Below are 20,652 nucleotides of genomic sequence, written 5' to 3'. Positions count from 1 at the left end.
TTAAATAGCAGCACAATGTATGATGCCCATGATTGCCTTTAACAGGGCTCCTTAATATGAACGGTCATCTAATACTAAACTTTAAAATTCTGTTAGGAGAAAGACTGATAATGTGGCCAAGGCAATCTTAATGACTAGGTATGACATGCCCCTGGTATTGCTTTCCAATAAATCATCTTTGGTATTCAGAGCAGTGTTCAGTTTAATGTTAAAGCATTTTAAGGGATGGAATCTTGTCTTGATAAAGCCACTAAGAATTTTTCATTTACTTTAGCAGAAATTATATCTTATCCTAGATTTTCAGACGATGCGCTTGCATTTGCAAAACGCAATTGTGTGTTCCATTGTATTTTCATTTTCACTGGCATCAAAACAAAGATGAGACAGAATAAATAACAGCCTCTATGTTCATCAGGATTTTTTTACCTCCAAGATAATCTATTTGGAATTCTGGTGGGTCAATGCAGAATCATAAAGTCTGGCAAGAGTTCAATGGACTTGTCATAGGAGTGAAGCAATTTATTTATCCATATGTGTGCAGATGGGGTAGAGGACAAAACTGCTCTTACAGTAATGCTGACAGAGTAATTTCCTGACTGTTCGTGCTATTGCTGTTTTGACATTTCTTTCCTTCTCTCCCTATATAAGCATAAATGTGTGTGCATGGTGCAAACAGGGGCCACACATATATTTAGAATCTTTCCCCAAAATAAATGTCTCTTCACTACTACTAGTAGTAGTTCTAGTGCTACTACTAACAATAATAATAATAATGTGAAACAATTTCACAAACACTGATTTCACAAAGCAAAATGTGCCATTTATAGCCATAACTGGATGGATCAAGCCCTGCCATTGCTATTTTTTTTTCTCCATGGATCTTACTGAAAGTCCCTCCAGGGCCCAGAGCCACAGGGTTACCCCACTTTCCACCAAACTGAAGAGAAGGAGAAGGAGAAGGGAAGGGAGCTGGAAATGCCTCAGTTCTTGTTGGTGACAGGCTGTTCCTAGAGCGGATGCTTGTGTAATGCTGTGAGGGTCTCTGGGGACTCCCCTGTGTTATCCCTGTCCTCCAAGGCACAGCTTGATGGCTACTGTAACCTGGATGAGAGCAGAAACCTCATCAAGAGGCCTGAAGAGTAATGATTTCTGGTTGAAACTCTGTAAAGAAGGGATTTAAGATGTAGCATAGGAATAATGCAAAGGTGGGGACCAGCTCTGCAACATTTCTTAGTTAAGGAACAAGGATTAGGGATATCAATTTAAGAGGAATGTGGGGAATTATATAGGCTAGGGATCCATCCAGTAAACACTCCGCCCAAACCTTCACACGGGTAATAATAAATCCTTTAAGGCCTTTCAGCAGCAGCCTGGGAAAAGATATATAATCATCGTCTCTGCAATGCTTAACTTGTAACTTAATTCAAAGTCATTTTTAAATTATACACCTACTTGCTACCAGTGCAGTCTGAGTAGGCAAAATTAATAACAGGCATGCTCATCCAATCCAAGGCTTAAAGCTTTAGCTAGAATGTTAATGTCTAAATTGAATAATACTATCGGTCATGAGAATTACAGTTATCTGCCTCGTTATCTTTTCCTATTTATTTGAGGGCTTTTATTTATTCTTATTATAGTACTTGCAAAGCCTGACAGGCCTGGCAGGGACCATCTCTCTGCATGCGGCTGGTGGTGTTGATGAGTTGCCTGCAGCAGGGCCAGGGCACCCGCGAGCTGTGCAATGCTGATCTGGACAAGGAGGCAAAGAGAGTATTTACTTATTCATAGCAAACCCAGTAGAGAAAAGAGCAAGGCCTTCCAGGGCACAGCTCCTTCTGCAGGGATGTCCTACATCCCCTTAAACCCTGGAAGGTGCTATCTGGATGCTGCTGCAGGAGGAGGCTATCTTAATGTTGAATCCCCTGACTCCCACCTCAGCACCTGATGATGGGCCTTGGCAGAGACATGGCCAAAACTGTTGCATCCAAGGGTTAGTGCCTATGGCAAGGCACTTGAAAAGGGAGCTGGCTTCTTCCTGCCTGTTCTTCATCAGTCACAAGTACGGATTGTGCATAGCTCGAACTTTTGCTTTCTTTACTCCAAATTGTTCTTTAAGAAAAACTTCCACTTTCAGCCTTATTGTTCCTCACTCAGGAATCTGGAGCTGACCGAAATGTGGCTATGTGCAGATGATAAAAACCTACACATTTACAGTCCTTGTAGACAGATTACTGGAAGAGTAGCTAAATAATAAAATGTCATGAAAGACTCAAAAAAGACCACTTTATCCATCTACAAACAGTGCACAAGCAATATCTGCAGGTAAACCATTTAACCTCATTTTCACCTGGGGAAACTGAGGATCTAGTTTAGCTTAGTTAAAGGACTGAGTTGTCTCACTCAATGGCGATGCAATCAGCAGCTGTAGTTTCCAGCATTGCTGGAAAGGACCACTGGCAGCTGACCTCCTAAACAGATATCTGAGCTGAGATCTTTGAGTTCTCTCATTCAAGACATTCAGCCCTGATATGAAGTGAGAGTGGCCATCATTTCAATTCTTTTTAATCCCATTCAAACTGCCACTGGGCCCTGCAGGTGGTTTATTTTATTATTGCACACGTGATGAAGATACCTGCTATCATAAGAAAGGACAGTGGGGCCTTCAGACTCAGTGCTGCTCTATTCCTATGCTTTTGCTCTTTGACTTTTCTTGATGATTACATGAGATTTTTAAATAGTTGTTTGGGATCTAATCTTAGCTGCTGTGTCAGCTGGCCCCTGCTGAGGTTTAAATCCTTCTGCTGACTATGAAAGTGTAGACTGAAGCCTCAAAAAGGAACAGGGTACTTGTCTTCTAGAGAACGGAGTGTGGAGGTGGGAATGAATACAGAAATATTTCTTGCAGGAAAGTGAACAATGGGAAAGCATGAGAACATGCTGATGTACATTTTTTGTGGTCCCTTGCCCTCTGTCAGTTTGTTCCTTCTCCTCTCTATGCTGCCTCCTCCAGAGTGCCAACATAAGCACTTGCATGGCTGCCTGGTGAGTCAGAACCAGCTGAACTGCTCCAGCTAAAAAGTAACATTTTTTTCTTTTTTGGACATGGTATGTCTGCCAGAACATTTTCAGACTGCATGACCTGGGTTTCAGAGCTGGGAACTGGCACAGGATTTGTCACATGGGCAACTCAACAGCTCCATCAAACCAGGTTCCTGCTGGGCGAAGCATGTAATGGGACTTTCAGGGTCTCATTGTTCATTATCAGAACAGTCTAAAAGTGTTCTGCATTTCCAAACAGGAGCACTGAGGGAAGCTTGGGTTTTAGAGCTTCATTGAAGAAGCACCAAAACTGCAAGGGCTGCGTTTGTGTCAATCAAAAGTAAGAGACCTTGTTGAGAAAAAATGTATATGTTTCTTTCAGCAACAAAAGTAACTATTGGGTTGGAAAACTCCCTTTGTCGTTTCCTTCTCTTGAAAAATACCTACACTCATGTTGAGTCTTTGGAAACGCCCATGTTCAGGTAGATGCGTACAGCACGCAAATCATCCCTGTGCCTGTCATCCCTGTGCCTATCAGCCTCAGAGTCATTTTCCTGTGGGCACACCTTGTGCTGGGTGTGCCACGGTGAATGCCTCTCCGCACTGGTACAAAATGTCCCAGGGCAGGCAGGGCAAGCTTGGTGCTGCAGTGGCCCTCATACTGCAGTGTGAGTACCCCTTGGCACAGGTGCCATCACCTACGGGGCAACCTTCTCTCACTGCCTGCTTCACGTTGCCCCTGTCTGTACAGCTGCATCTGTTTCTGCATCGTTACTGTTGAGAATCAAAGCGGTACCAAAGAGGGAACTTCAGTGGGAACTGAAGCAGTTAGTTTCTCGTCATTGCAGAGAGGCATGGAGATGCTTTGCAGAAGTTGCTGACCAACTGGTAGGCAATTGTGGAAGCAAACTACATCTCAGGTGCATCTGCAGCACTCGGGCAGGACCACCACTGCAATCTCTTCAGCAGCATGACCCCTTGGTGCCTTTTTGCTCCTCAAATTTTGTTTGAATCTCTACCAATGACAAAATGAGCGCTTGGGAAATGTCCATTCTTAGAAAAAAATAAGTCAAACTTTGATGTTACAGGCCTGTATTATTAAAAAAGGAAATGGTCTGGTTCTGTATTAAAAAAATCAATCTTCTCTGGAGGCTGGATTGGTAAATAAATCAAGAGGAGAAGCCGCTGTAGATTAGAAGGGCTCTACCACATTCGCAAACCATAGAGGCCGGTCATACATCAGTTGGTCACGCTGCTGAGTGTGGATGTGTTTACTCCGCAAAAGTAATCACAATCATATCCTTTCACAGGAGGGCAAAGCACCCCACATTTTCCCTGGGCTGCAAAGATGCACATGGGAAGCTAGTAGACATCATCCTCCCTTACAGTCCAGACTGTACCTTCCCTCACAGTAACATATGTGTGTACCTTATGCACCCTTAAGTCACTCTAACCCAAACAAGCCAGACATTACTAGTAATGTTTAAGCTGTCTGGCCAAAGAGGAGAGGACTTATGATATTATCCTTTGCAAGACACTGAACTAACGGTCTATTTTTACATATATTGCTGTTATACCTGGCAGCTCACATTAAGAGAGGCTTGAGGTGTTAAAAACAGCACAAAAAATAAAAAGCCTTTATCAAACCATTCCTATGAGGGGAAAAAAACAGCATTGTTTAAAAAACATATACCAAAGGCTGTGTTATTAGAGCAGTATTTGGTCTGCAGCTAAAAGGCCACACAAGCCTTTATTTCTAACTGCTAACTCAGGTCTCCTCAAGAGACTTGACTGGGATTTAAAGGGTAAGAATTGTAGAACAGCCTGCAGAGGAGAGAGCAGTCCCCTTAATGCCGTCTTTTCAAGACATTATTCTTTCCATTTGTATAAAGACAATTGCTCCAGCCAACCTGCCTGTCCTGTACCCTAGGCAACCTGACAAATTAAAACTAACTGCCTAATCCATCAAACAAATGGTTTGCCCTGGCTCCATCAAAAGTAAATAAATAGCTATCCCCTCTCCCTGAAAAGTAAAATGTTTCAACATGAAAGAAAGCTTTTTGCCTGCCTCATCTTTCCCTTCTCCAAATGCCCAAACAGAGGACATTACATGGACACAAGGTTTGCAGAAGACCAAGATCTAAGGACTATCCATTAGCACATATATTGTCTCTCTACTACATCCATGAGCTCAGGAACCAAGGGGGAACTTGTGAGTGACACAGCAAACTACATCTCTGGTGGGGCTCCAAGATAAAAAAACAGCTTTGAGGCTGATGACTTGTCAGCCGGGGGCAGATCTTGCAGAACACTCACCATCGCCTCTTCCTTCCCCCGCTGCCTTCAGCAGCCTGCAAACACAATATTTTCCAGTGCACCTCACAGTATCTAACCTTGCTTTGAAAATCTGGATGTATTTATTGCCTTTGATTTCCTGGCTGGGGATATGTGCTTGGAGCCTGCTAATGAAGCTCAAAGAGCAGAGTCAAAGCACTTTCTCAGTGCTGGCTGGCACAGGTGGAAGGAAACTGCCTGAAACCTGTCACCATCCCTGCATGCATGCTAGAAGACAATGCCACGAAACACTGTTCAGCAAGGACAGGCACAGGGTTTGGGTTGTGCATCCCTGTGCAGACAACTCTGCTCAATGTCTTCCCTGTCCTATACTGCAACAAGTCATAAGCAAATATAAATTCCACCATATGCCAACTTCAGGCACCCAAAAACTCATTAATTCAGCATCTGATATCTAAAGGCACTGAAAATCATTAGCGACCACCATTGCCATCTCCATTCTGGAGCACAGAGGTTTATACTCACCTAAATAGGAGCTCTGGGACAGCCCCCTGATCCTGGTGTGAATAGATGGGCAAGGGCTGGCTGCCTCAGCCGTCTACCCTGGGCCTTAGGCTCCAGCGGCACCTAACCTCTTGCAGCAGTAAGCAGCGCCGAGTTCAGCAGTAAGCTCAGCGATGAGTTTTGCTAGCTGGCCAGGGTTTAATTGAACACAGATGGAACTGAAGCAGCCTGAGCCTGATGCAAAGTGATTTCAGTCCTTGCTTCCCCTTGGGGTCCACAAGCCACAAAAACAACAGTGCTTCCCAGTTAGGCCATAAAATTTCCTTAAAGCTATTTGCTGCTCATTTTTTGAAGTAAAGCTTTCATTATGTAGAAGAAACATTCGAAGACACTCACAGCTACTTATCGCTAATAAAAATAAACATTAGGTCTGGTCAGGCTACGGACATCAGTGCACTTTTTCAGTAGTTTCTTCTTCAATGCCTGACTTACCAGATGGGAATGGCCACTCCAGAGCCTCTTCTCTGGAAGTACCCTTATTTCCAGAGACGCTGCTAATTCTTGGGCAAGGAAAGCACAACACAAAAACCCAAAAGAGATTCTCCGTGGTGCATCCCAAAGGACCATGCCCAGGAAGTCCATCTACCACACCACAATGTGCTTGTTCATCCATCACCTCATGCTTTGTACCCCATTATGGGAGGTTTGTTTCTGAACAAGAACAGCAGAAGCCAGGAGAATCATCTGAGGTGTGAACCTGCCCCTGAAGAGGCACATTTCTAGGTGCATTGGGTTTTTCAGCCAGATCGGCCAAGGAGGTACATAGCAGCATGGTCCTTCTTGCCAACCTCACAATGCTTTGGAATGGCAGGAAGGAGAATACACACTGTGTTACTGTCCTGAACCTCCTTGTCACAGGAAGGACAAGACTTAGTTTTCAGGCTGTGCTGAACTGATTGAGAAAGCTCATCACTTTCCAGGACTGGACCCAAGGGTTGTGTTTGTGTGTGACATGAATGTCATTTCTTATGAGGTAAAACTGGAGAAGGTGCCAAAAAAAAAAGCCACAGAATTTATTTGATGGCTTGAGAATCCATTTTTCTGAGACCTAGCTCATAACATTTGGGTTTTGTTCAAAGAGAAGACTGAAGGATGGCTCTCTTGTAGCATGTGAAGAATTCCCATGGGAAGAAACACAAGCTACTAAAAGGCTCTTTAACCAGCAGAAAAATGCATAACAATAACAAGAAACAGTGGCTGGAAGCTGAAGCCAGACAAATTAAAATGGGAAATAAGACATATATTTTTAAGGAGGGGGGTACTAAGCCACTGGAACAAATCCTCAAAGAAGGCTGTATATTCTTATCTCTGAGGAGTTTCAAATCATGGCTGTATGCCTTTCTAGAAGATGTACTTTAGCCAAAGAAGCTGTTAGGTTCAATACATGGGTAACTGTGAAATGTAATGTCCTGTGCTGTACTGGAAGTAAGAACAGATGATCTAATGCTGCTTTCTGGCCTTAAACCTAAGAAGCTGTTCATCTAGATGGGAGCCCTGTGCCTGTAGCTGAGCGTTTGATCCAAGGCCCCCACTGCCACATCAATAAACCTGTGAAAAATGAGTGTATAAATGTGCCAAAGTGAATGGAATCCGTGAATGGGGAGCTAAGGAAGAAGGAACACACCCATAAAATAATTCATTTCTCTTTTTTTATGAATTATAGTGGAATGCAGTAAGCACCTATAGAAACCAGGACTGTCAGGCAGTAATATACACTGGAGAAATTCAAATAAACAGGAAGATAAGAGACTGTTTGGAGACTGTCAGGTTTCTGCGATAAAATTGCGTTAGTAATTAATAATCTCCCAGAAAACAGAGAGAGAGATCATCTGCTACCATGTGTCTATTAGCAGATAAATCCAAAGTGAAAGATATCCCCTCTGGGACTACTTGATGTATTATATTAAATTTAATGGTAATGGAAGGAATACTGTAATTGGAAGATGCTGGAGGGAGAAGATATGGTGGGAGCAAGAGAAAGAGGTGTACTGCTCATACAGAAGACTCCATGATATAGAAACAGGCTCAGTTCCTGCCAAACTGCACCAAAAGGGCAAAAGATGCTCCATTCCCCATAGGCAAGGACCAGAAAACATACAGGATGACCTTAGCTAATATGGAAGCTAATCTATATTATCCTTAAGGGAGGTGCATTTGGCAACTGCAGTGGGGAAAATAAATATTAGAAATACCAGAATTTTTTTAGTCTATGACTACATTTCAGAAGAATAAAATGACAAGTTCAATTACCTTCCTCAAAGCAGAGAAGAGAAACTGATTAATCAGGCATGGAAGTTCCTAAGTAACGAAAACAACTGTGTAGGCTTTCTCCTCTTGACTCATGTTACAGAAGGAGGGTGTATCTGTTTGAAATTGGAATATATTTCCACATGCTCTATAAAGGAACGTCCAAACATATCTAGATAGAAAATGGTCCCCATTATCTAGGTCTCTGAGGAGCTTATTTTATATTCTACAAAGCTCTGGAAAACATATAGGACTTGTAGGGTGTTATCTTTGAAGATAAAGTGGCTTTTTAAAGAATATGTGGACTTGGTGCAAACATCTCAAATGGCAATATAAACTTCACAAGTAAACTTGCATTGAGTAGAAAGATAACTACAGCAAATGGCAACCTAGATTAAAATAAGACAGCAACACAATTACAGTGTCTGAAGTCCAAAGGCTTCTTGGAAAAAGCCATATCTATCAGAAACACACAATATGAAGAACCATATCCCTGCAAATTGCCAGTAGAATAGCAAGAGTTACTATCCTCAGCCAGTGAAACACCAAATTATTATTGCATCTGAGACGGCTGTTTCACAGAGCATTGGGTATCACCTCTACCGAACTTTATCTGCAGATAGGCTTTTTTCAGATGTGTGGTACACCTCACTGCTCAGTGGAATAGCCAAAAAGAAGCCAACACATGTGGCACAGAACTGTACCATGCAAATAATGTAATGCAAGATAATATATCCTAATCATAAAGCTACAGGATATCAGGAGAGAAATACAGTTTTCCAGTAGTGCTCTGTTCGCTCACTTCAGCTGAAGGCAGAGGGAGGAAAAGAGCCTCCACTAGTCTCCAAACTCTCATATTTTGAAATGGATTTGGGGGTTGCTTTTTATGTCACTTTTGGTGACAACTGATTGAATTTGACCATGACAGGGAGTAGGAGGGCGACCAAAGTAGGGCTGTGCCACGTATGTGAGCACAGCAGAGCAGAAAGCCACTGACACAGCTGCCACTCTTATCTTCTTTTGGGGTTTTCTCCACTGCCCAGCACCCAGCTCTCATCTGCGCTGCACTTTCCAACGCTCTTGCACCCAGCTGCCCCTGCCCACCACTAGAGTAGGTGGGTGCATGGCCTGCCGGCATCAAAACACATTCGTGGGTGTTAGCATCACAAGCGATTCAAGCAGCATCACTGATCTGTGTAGTGTTGCCTCTTCTCGACAGCACCAGCCACTCCAACCCAGGGATAACTAGTTTATTTCTGTGGAATATTTAGTTCATGTGGACTCGTAGCTGCTTCCCACAGGAGAACGTCTTGGAGCAGGAAATGTTATAAGTAACGTATGAGCTGCTATGTGCATCCACCTCAGAGGAGTGAGAGCTAATAGATAAAGCACAAGCTTGGCACCGAACACTCACAGTGTTTAACCCTGATTCTGCCAGTAACTTACTGCAAGTATGAGGATGAGCTATTTAGCCAATGCCTCTCCCTAAGCCTCCAGCAGTTATTATAAGCATGAATTATTTAATGTGTGTACATGGCTTTGATGTTGTATGCGCCATTTCATATGTACATAAGTGCTAAAGATTATTGGGTGGTTCTGTCATCACTAGAACACTAAATATGCATTTCTGGGCTTAATTAGGTGTGTAAAAATTGCTGTACACAGCCACACTGGAAAATATGAGTTCTGATGTATAAATAATTGTGAGACCACGGCAAAACAGATCTCAGCAAGAGAAAGTCCATCTGGATCCAACTTTGGCCGAAGCCTGCTAAAGTGCCTCTAATGGCCTCTAAGCTCTTACGGCATCCAGCAAGGATTCCCACCTCAGTCCTTTCTTGGTCTGCCCAGTGTAAGTTCGAGAAGAACAGGATGATTATTTCATTACAAAAAAAGATCAAACAGAAACCTGGACAAAAATCATGAAATCTTTTCTATAAGCTCAGATCTCGGGCACAGATTTATCAGTTGCTTTGCAGAGGTTTCTGTGTACTCTGGTGGGCCATCAGTCGCCCGGCCCATGTGTGCATCAAGCCACCCTGAAGCACGTTTCATGGCTTGCCTGTCCATTCCACTTCTCTGCTTTTTATGTGATATATAGCACCCAAATACCTACCAGACACTAGCCTTTAGTTGCCCTGGAGAAATGCTCCACTTGAAGAGCCAACATATTGACACCTGTGAAACCCTTTATGCAAGTCAGCAAGGCACAGCAAGCTGCGATTTGCATTTGTGCAATTTATTCCTGTTTGAGGGACGGCTAATCTCCACTAGTGTAAATAGCAGCAGCCTTGCATGTATGCACTTGGGGAAAAGGCTGTCAAAGCCCTATCAGTGGCTGTCACCAGTGGGTATAATATAGCAAAATCCCCAAACCAAACAAGACCTTAATTTCTCACTGAGTTTTGAATTTCCTGAAATCTAAACTTGAAAGAGATTTCATCTCTTGCTCAAGAGGTAAAATCCTCTGGTGAGAAAAGGCAAATAAAGGTCCACAGTGCATAGGATTTCTGCGAATAAATGACCAACTATCTCACCAATGGGCCAGTGTGATGTAACTGCAACAGCATCTCAGCCTCATCTGTGTGGCAAAACCTTCGGAAAAGTACATTCAGCTTCTTCTGATGATTCTGTGTCATCACAGGAGTGTTTTCAGGGTACATTCTTCATATGTTAATAGTTTTGCATATTATTAAACTGAATCTAATTATGCTTGGTTTGCTAGGAGCAGCAAATCATATTCACAATTGTATTTTCATTTAAAAAATTATTCTGTATAAAGATTTCATTAAGATGTTAATTGCTACCAGAACTTTATGCACATAAATAATAAACAAGAATATCTAACTATTATTAGAAAATAATTTCCACACGTACAAAGACTTTGACTTGGTTTAGATTTTAAATGTACTGTGCCTGTCTAGGATTAACAGAAGACCCTCTGTTATGAAAATGCAGCCTTATTTCCATTTCTGCAGAGTGCTATTTGCCAGGCCACACTAGAAAAATAGGTGATACTTTCTAGCAGGGTTAAAAAGAATGTCTTATATAGAAAAAATCTAGTAATTAGAAGCATTGTGCAGATTTAAATTACTGAAGAAGTCAGCGCAACATAGCACAGACTGTGAGACAAATGTGTGAAGACAGCAGACACTTTTCTGTCTGTGAACTCTCTATTTTAACCAAACAAGGGTGAATTCTAAAATTCAAAGAGCCTTGAATGGGGCAACCATGTCTCTTGCCAGAATCCCTTTGAATGTGCTGGTCTTTCTTTGTGGAGAACCCACTATGAGATGAGAAGGGAGCTTCCTGTCCCATGGGTGACTGCCAGCTCACTGACAGCAAGGGCAGCCAGGACACAACTGTGGACAAAATCCTGACAGAGGTCCTTCCTCCACTGAGGTGGCAACAGTTGGAAATGACACAGGTGAGCTCAGTCACATCACAACAAAACATCAGTGCTTGTGCCTAATGGTCTTAAGGTGTAATGACAAGGTCTGGTTTATTTTTGGCCTCTAGAAAGAGGCTTTCTCCCTCTGGCAAAACATTTTGGACACTGAGATCAAACAAGCCCTATGTAAGGTCTGTTGATGTGCCCTGTTGAGCGACAGCCATCTTCAGTGACATGGCAAGAAAAGTGAAAAGGAAAATACAAAAGCATTGGCAGTATCAACAAATTCTCCTTTCTGTACCTTCCCTCTGGCACCACAGGCTGACGCCATGTGCAGGAACACAGAGGTTTTGCTTGGGAGAAAAGTGGAAAGGAACAAGAGGAATGTAAATGCAGTGTGAATCAGAAAACACATTCAGAATTATAAAAAGTCTCTACTTCAAGAGGAGCTACAATTGAAGCCTGAAAGCCTGAGCAATAGGAACTAGGAAATAGAAAAAGGAAATTAAATTTTTAAGACCCTGTATGTTTAGATGGTGTTATCTTCAAGACAACAAACGGCAAGGGGCCAGGAAATTCAAAATTAAATCCAACACTCTCCTTATTTCCTGATTTTCTCTTCTTAAGCATAAAAAGCACAGCCAGGATCAAGTTAACGTTATATTTCCTGCCATGTGACTCTATTGGCATCATTTTCATTGCTATGTATGTGTGTACTGGCCCAAATTGAAATAAAAAAAAATATGCATTAATTGCCTTGACATGCAGAAAGAGGTAAGCCAAGAATTTCAAAGCTGTAGTTCACAAGAAATGTTACAAGCCCAGCTGCCGATCTCACAAGTTTTTTTCTGTAAATCCAAGGTGAAAGTCTCATGGAGAGAGTTCAAGTCTGATGGCAGCCTGTTGTTATTAGATGACACTTATTGATTAGTGTCAGCTATCTGACAAGCGTTTATCATACCAGAATTCAGGTCATGTAGTTCTTTGGTAGTGTTCTGACACAACTGCAATCATCTACAGTGCATTATTTCCTGTGAAATGACTATGAATGGCAGGAGAAAAACTTCGCGATCTCACCCTACCCTCTTTTGTACTCCAAAGTACTCACCAGGGCTGCTGGTACCTGAATCTCTCAGCATGTTCAGTTGCAGTGTGAGATCTTTTGAGGCACAAGGTAATGATCTAATTAACAGGATGTTTCAATGCTGTGGGCAGCTCCTGTGCAGAGAAGTTCATCTGGAGAAACACACAAGTGGGACAGTGGGACATGTGGGATGGTGCAAAGAGGCGCAGTCAGCTCCCCTCTGGCCAGATGGCATTAGTCCCCTGAGGCTGCCCATATCCAAAGCCCCAGGAGCACACCTACCCATCAGAAGGGTATGGTAAGTCCTTCCCAGAATCTGCAAGGAAGTTACATCACAAGGGTTAAGAGTTAGGAATGAAACCCACCAAAGCTCTTGGTGTAGGGGTGCTGTAAGTGATGTCTGAATACAGCCCCACCATGATGTGCCTTTTGGAAACTTTGAGGAAAAAAAATCTGTGAAAACAAAATAGAAATTTGCCATTTTAACTTTCGAAACTTTAGCGGTCTCTGACCTTTCTTTTGCCACATTGTCACCTCTCCATTTAAAAAAGCTTGAACAAAAAGAGAAGGAAAAACAAAGAAAGACTCAGGAAGGGGAGGTGGGTTTTGGCACAGCCTTGGATCATTATTCACTTTATTCACCTGAAGGGAAAAAGACAGAGAGATGGAGTTCCACCTTTGTAGGAAAAAAAATGGATTTTTCATTATTCAAAATGTTGAAACAAAAATTTCATACTCTTTAGGATAAGAAACAGTATGAGGCATCTATCCAGTTTGGTTCAGCACTAGCCCCAGGCAGCAGCAAAGGAGAGCTTCCCTGGATGTATGCATCATGCAATATTCCATATGATACAGGTGGCAAGGAAGTAAGAGAGAGCTCTAGCAAAGAGAAGAGGCAATGACAAAGCACCCAAAAGCACTTCTAATTGAGTGCAATTTAATTGTCTCTCCTCTATAAAATAACTTCCTGTTCTTCTTAATTGTGCAGCAACCAAATATCCCAGCCCAGATCCATTTTCTCACCGGAATGGAAGGTAGAGCTACATCTCTGAGGAAAGCACCTCAACTACCAAACTAGAGGCTAACATGCAGGATTTCTCCCTGCACCCACCACTCTACCCTCTCTAATCAAGTTGTACCAGTGTGTGGAAACATGAAAGATTCCAGAGGTAGGGCATGAAGGGAATCACTGCTAGGAGTCTATGAATAGTGAAATGGTAGTCCAGGCATCTTCTGTTATTTTAGCATAAAACTGTTTAATGTAAAATGCAGACACGGGCATCCTCTCCAAACTGAACAAAATTCAGAGCCGTGTTCCTGCTAGCACCTCTATACATCCAGCCAATGAATCTTGAATTCTCCTCTGAATAGTGGCTGTGCTCCTGGTGAAGACGAAGTGGGTGGAGGACATGAAGATGGATGAAGTAGTAAATGAAGTTAGAAGAAGGATATGGCACAGGGAACACACAGGAACAAATTTTATCCCTGTGCCAGGGCCAAATGAGAAGCTGCTTCAGGAACAAAGAATGTAGTTTGCATCTACCAAATGAGAAACCGTGTCTGCAAAGGATTTAGGATGTAGGGATAGCAATCAGCTGAATACAGACATCAGTGTCATAGGGCAGGTATGGTTCTTGCCTGAATAGATAATGCTGAAAAATTAGAAGCTGTCAAAAGGAGTTAGAAAAAGTACCCCAACATGACAGATAAAAGCTTTTGAGGAGACCTTTGTGAAGCTTAGTCATAAGAGAAGACTGAAAGTGATTGTCTAGTGTGTGTCGGTGAGGAAAAACTTTTCCATGAAGAAAAAATATGAAGCAGTAAAAGACTGGTGATTTTAGCATAGCCAGAAACCAGTGACTGAAAGATGAAACCAGATGTGTTCATATTGTTTAGCATGGAAGTCGATTGCCAAGGGAAGCACTGGACTTCCAGGCCTTCAGTGTCCCCAAAGTAAGGCCTAGTGCTTTTCTTGCAGGTGTTGCTTCAACCTCAGTCAAGTTACCAGAATCAGCAGAAGAGTAATAGACAGACAGAAGACAGAAGATCAGATCAGATAATCTGTTGGGTCCTTCTGGATGTACAGTTTGTGGACAGAGGAACTTAAGGTCTTTAAATCTTTCTTTGAAAATTACAGATGTCTTCCCCTGAGGTTAGCAAGTGCAGCACAAAGGAAGCCTGGATAAAATCAGTGGTTCAACAATAAAAATAAGAGATTCAATTATACATAACTTGCCTCTATGTTATTCAAAGAGAGCAGGCATTTTGACTTCCACTGGCTGAGAACCTACTGTGAATACCACTTGGACTAGGAAGAGTAATGACGTTTTGAAAAAGCTACATCATTCACCTGATGAACTTTTTACAAGACAAGGAATTCAACTTTATCCATTTATCTGCAAAGATAAAAGTCTGCAGGCTTTAAAATTGAAAACAGGTGAAATAACTTCGCTGCCTTTTCACAACCATTTACAGTGAAGTAAATACACACACTAATCTACCAGTTTATAAGGTTTGTCTCTCAGCATCCTGTCCCATCAAATTCCTCAGTGGCCTTCTCTTTCTCCTTTTTCAGTTGTTTGGATGAAGTCCTAACTTCACATCAGTCGATGGCCAAACTTAATGGGGAGAATGGGAGAGGGGGAAGTCTTTCAGCCTCTATTTTGCCTTTCAAATGTCTTCTTACTAATCTGCTTGGATATGTCCCTCAGGTTTGCTTAACCAGCCCTGCCAATCCTGACAGAGCTGGTCATCTGCTCCTCAGTTCTTCTGCTCCTTCTATCTGGGTGTGTTGCAGAAACAAGCCTGCACCCCACTCTGTCTTCAGTTGCACACCAGAGACAGGGACTGGACCACTCCTGTACAGCCCACATAGAGGAATGACATTCTTAACACTCAAACTTGCAATTGCTTTACGGTTTTCCATGATTTCTTAATTTCTGAACTAACAATTCAGATGTTCTGCTAGGTAGCAACATATACCATCAACAGGGTCGGGACTTTCAGCTCCAGAACTTTCAGCTCTGGATATTTGAGCTAATGCAGTAACATATTCACACCCCAAGTTAACTGCAAATGCAGACAGAAAGAGACATAATTTGCTAGTGGGACTTACAGATGTTTGCTAGCAGCAGAGATACAAAGAAGCACAGACAAACTGCCCCTAATACAAACTCATGATGGAAGAGTATGCCAGTGGACACAGGTGCCTCCAAATAAATTCCTTGTTCTGATCTCTTCTGTTTTGTCCCTTCCAAAACTGCCCTGTTTAATCAAATGCCTCCCTTCCCATTCTTCTAGTTTCTTCTTGCCAGTGAGTTCCAGTCTTCACTCTTCAGTTTTCTCACCCCAGTTTCTGTTTTCTTATCCATTCAGTCCTAGTCTTTTGGTCCAGCCTTGTCCTTCATCACCCTTGTCCCTCGGCCCTTTTGTTCCAGCATTCAGTCTCAGGTTGTTTCCCTTTCCCCAGTTTCAATGTCTTCATCCTGTCTTTCCTCTTTCCATATTCATGTACAGCATGCTTAGCTCCCTGTTTGATATCTCTGCCTCCTAGGGTCTCAAAGTCCCAGTCTCTTTCCCCACAGTCCTCACAATTCCTCTCTGGCTTTCTATCCAGCCAGTTCTTCCCCTTAGCGAAGACCTTGCTCACAGGCATCTCTCTTTTTACAGTATCTGCTCCTTCTCCACACTCCCACCAGGTTTCTAAGCACAGCTTCTTTGTCCCACTAATCTCAGGATGCTGCTTAATTTCGTTTTTTCTTCTCAGCCTTCCTTCCACGACTACTTCTCCAGGACTCTTAGTCTCTGCTTCCTTCCCAGTTTCCCCCCTTCCAGCCTGTCTTACTCTTGCTCTTTCCTACTTCTCCATCATCTTCAAGTCACAGTGTTATTCCTTTCTTGTTCAGTCTTAGTCTTACTACACTAAGGAAGAGATAATGATGGAAGAATAGGCTGGGAGAAGAGAAACTGGGATGGGAACAGAAACTAAGAATGTGAGAGAAATGGTCAGGATAGGATTAGCAGCCTATTTTTCCACTGAGTGAGTTCCCAGGAAAAATAAAGCGTTTGACTGCACTTCCTGCATACCCAGAAAGAAAGATAGTAGCCTGGGGATCATGGAATATTTCTGCCTTAAAGACTGGCACTGGTAAGTAGCAGAAAATTGGATCATTGAAAATATCAAGGGATTTCAATTAACAATTTGCCATTATTCTGGGTGTGATACAACATGTTATCCCAAAACAGTATCTGCTTCATCTGCATGACAACTTCATAATATTATTTAATTCTTATGTTGTGATAATACGTGATACTCTCAGTAAGGGCCAGGACATCATGTTATAAGACTTCATAGGCACATGTCGTACAGCATGTATCGCTTTAGGAAAGAGCTTATGGTCCAAAATGAAGATTTAATCAGCTCAAGTCTTCTGATTTTCCCAGTAACTTTCTGATTATAGGAACATGAGGATAGAGTGCAAAACACATGTAGGTTAAGTAATTTTAGTAATTTTAAATAACCAATTATCCATGTCCAGCCATGCTGGATTTGGGTTTTAATTGCTTCAGACATGCAAGCTTTTTCTTCAGTTATCTTTTCACAGCCCAGAAATACAATTTCCTATTAAAGTAGCATTGTCCTGAGAATTCACCATAATGAATTCTCCAGTCTGAGCACTCTGACCCAGTTCTAAGTCAAAAGTTTTTCTGTAAAGCTAAGCCAAAAACTTAGTGAATCGTAAGTGAACAATATTGGTCTAATATAACAAGATTCTCATAATGGAGTAGAAGCTGAAAACTCAGCTCCTGAAAAATCCACTTCTACACTTCACAGGCAAATAACAGGAAACTGCAAAGCTCTATTTCCAAACCCCATATAAAATGCTGTACATTTGACTTAACATTTAGCTGTAACTTTGTGATTTATAAAATCATAAATCAAATTATTTGCTTATTTTCGCCCTATAATAGCTGCACAGTGCTGAAATTTTGCCACCAATCATGGAGCACTGAATCAGTTTTCAGCTAGCATTTCTTTATTTTATTTTACAGAGCATCAGGTTAAAAAATGACCCATATTTCTGAGACAATCTCTCTCCTGTATGCATAACTGCAAAGAAAGAAAAAACGTGCATACTTATTTTGTTAAGTGTGTCTGACTAAATGAAGTTATAAAAAATAATGAAAATCTCTGCAATTCACCATAAAAATTTCATTTCCAGAAAGAGCCAGTAAAGCTGTCAAAGAAAAAAATTCATTTCTATGGTATATACTATTAGACAATACATAAATCAAACTGCATATACATCAAGACTTAAATAACTATATAAATGCATCCTAAATTTCCTCAGACAGATGGTGGAATGGTGGATCACGCACAGACAAGATATGCATTTTCAAAAGATTTTTCTTTAAGAAGAATTAGAAACGAAATATGAAAGAATAGTGGGGAAATGTTTACAATATTATTAAATTAAAACAAACTCCACAAGATTATGCTGCTATATTAGACAATGCAAAGCAAATGAAAGCAAGAAGGGATGACACAGTCATTTTGGCCTTGATTAGGAGACTGATTAAACATGTATGAGGACATATTAGTTCAGGAAAGAATGAAGGTATAAGCTTAAATTTAAGCATGATTAGACTTTCACCTTTGCTTTGCCCCCTATATCCTGGATCCAGCAGCTGGAGTACTGGGAGGAGATACCAGAAGTCCTCTGTACAGCAAAGGCAGGTGAGAAGTTCCCCTGGCAGATGAACTGAGCTTGATGGCCCTCTAAGGTGTGGTTTATGGGCGGTATCTGACTGAGGGCAAAACTACAGTTCCCAGAACACTGGGATTTCTGTACAGATCACAGTCTATAGAGCAGACTAGGGAGGCTGCCTGATATGCATCAGTCAAAAGCACTTGTAGGCAGCACAAATTCCCAAGATTGTGAAGATATTTTTATGTGACTTTTGTCCCTTCTGCTTCTAGTTCTTCTGTGTTTCTTCCCTTAGAAATTCATCAGAATCTCACTTCAAGAGCTTAAATACCACAGATTTAAACAGGAGCTGGGCACATGCCTAAGGCTTGAGAATAAGAATAATTTCATACCTTGGGGTGATTATTAAAGATAATGTTTCCACTGCAGTCAGCAAACAGAAGAAGACAGAAATATTACATTGAAATCTATGGAAAAGGAGAAACTCTGTTGGTTCTCTTAATTAACCCACTACCTGAAAGTAACAATCTTCAATCATAGAATCATTGAATCACTCGGCTGGAAAAGACTTTTGAGATCATCAAGTCCAACCGCGCTTGTCCATTACTAAATTATATCCCTAAGCACTTCATCTATCCGTCTTTTAACTACCTCCAAGCATGGTGACTCAACCACCTCCCTGGGCAGCCTCTGCCAATGCTTGATAACCCTTTCAGTGAAGAAATTTTTCCCAATCTGAACCTCCCCTGGCACAACTTGAGGCCATTCCCCCTCATCCTATCACACATCACTTAGGAGAAGAGACCAACACCCACCTCTCTACAACCTCCTTTTAGGTAGTTATAGAGAGCAATAAGGTCTCTCCTAAGCCTCCTCTTCTCCAGGCTGGACAACCCCAATTCCCTCAGCCAATCCCCATAAGACTTGTTTTCCAGCCCCTTCAACAGTTTTGTCGCTCTTCTCTGGATGCACTCTAGGACCTCGATGTCTTTCTTGTAGTGAGGGGCCCAAAACCCAACACAGGATTCAAGGTGCAGCCTCAGCAGTGCTGAGCATGAGAGGAGAATGACTTCCCTGGTCCTGCTGACCACAGGGTTTCTGATGCAAGCCAAGATGCTATTGGCTTTCTTGACCACCTGGGCACACTGCTGGCTCAAAGTTAAAACACTTGTTTCCAGATGTCCTCTTTCTGTCATGGCTGCCCACCCCGTTACCAAACTAATAAGTAGATTATTCAGAAAATGGGATCAAAAGTCAGGGAAAATTGCTGTGGGTTGTGTTAAGATAATAATTTTGCACTTTCTATGTGTTTCATACTGTATCTAGTACAAAGAGCAATTCATTCGAGTTTATATTTAGGGTGAGAGAGTGATAATACAGTGTTTGTGCGATGGCTGCTTGGACAGAGTAATCTTAACTTCAGGAATTGCCTCACTTCTTGGAGTTTCTGATTGTAGCTTCAACAACAGAACAGCCTCTTTACCCTATCTGTTGAGCAGCAAGGCATGCTTCCATATTTTACGCCACAGTTTTTATACAAAATTTTCCAGAGATTTTTTCTCTATTTTGTAGGAAGCTTTAAGGAGTTAGAAGACAAAAAAAATATAAGGACAGATGATAGCACTTTTTTTACAAACTCTAAGCCACTAGTGAACAAAACCTCCTTGATCTGCCCTAAGGACCCCCACACGCATCATTACGGATTAGTTCAGCTGTTTCTGAATTTCATTTTCTGAACCACTCTGCTTATGTATCTATTACTTTGTGCTGGATTTGCCAGCAGACCATGGAAATTTAAAACCTTCAAAATATTAAGCCAAATAAGATTGGAAGTTCTTTGCAGATGTTATTAAAACACCAAACAGTTGTATAATATTACATCTTTGCATCATTACAGAAAAGAATATTCTAGTTCCTTCTCTTTCACTTTCAGTGATGCTACAACCTAATTACAAGATGAAAACATGAGTTCAAAAGTCAGTCACAGAGCTAATGGCAGATCTTCATTTTTGCCATACTTTCAGTGGAATCATTTTCCTGAGTAATTACAACTTACCTTTGTCTATTTTTAAGACCAGCATTCCAGACCTAATCTCAGACTCACTACAACACAGTGTATTTGACTTCATGGGATCAAAGACTCACCTTGAATACATAAGCTAGTTTTGTACACTGCGGAATTATTATTGTATGCTTTTTCCTTCTCTATGCATTTTCTTCTTAAAGTTGCAAGACTTTTAGGTTTGTCCACCAAATGATTTAAAATGACATAGCTAATGATGGTGTTACCAAAAATATCATTTCCTTTTTTAAAAAAGATATTT

The sequence above is a fragment of the Cuculus canorus genome, chromosome 3 (genome assembly GCF_017976375.1).
Source record: "Cuculus canorus isolate bCucCan1 chromosome 3, bCucCan1.pri, whole genome shotgun sequence".
Taxonomy (NCBI): Eukaryota; Metazoa; Chordata; class Aves; order Cuculiformes; family Cuculidae; genus Cuculus; species Cuculus canorus.
This window is presented reverse-complemented; position numbering follows the sequence as displayed.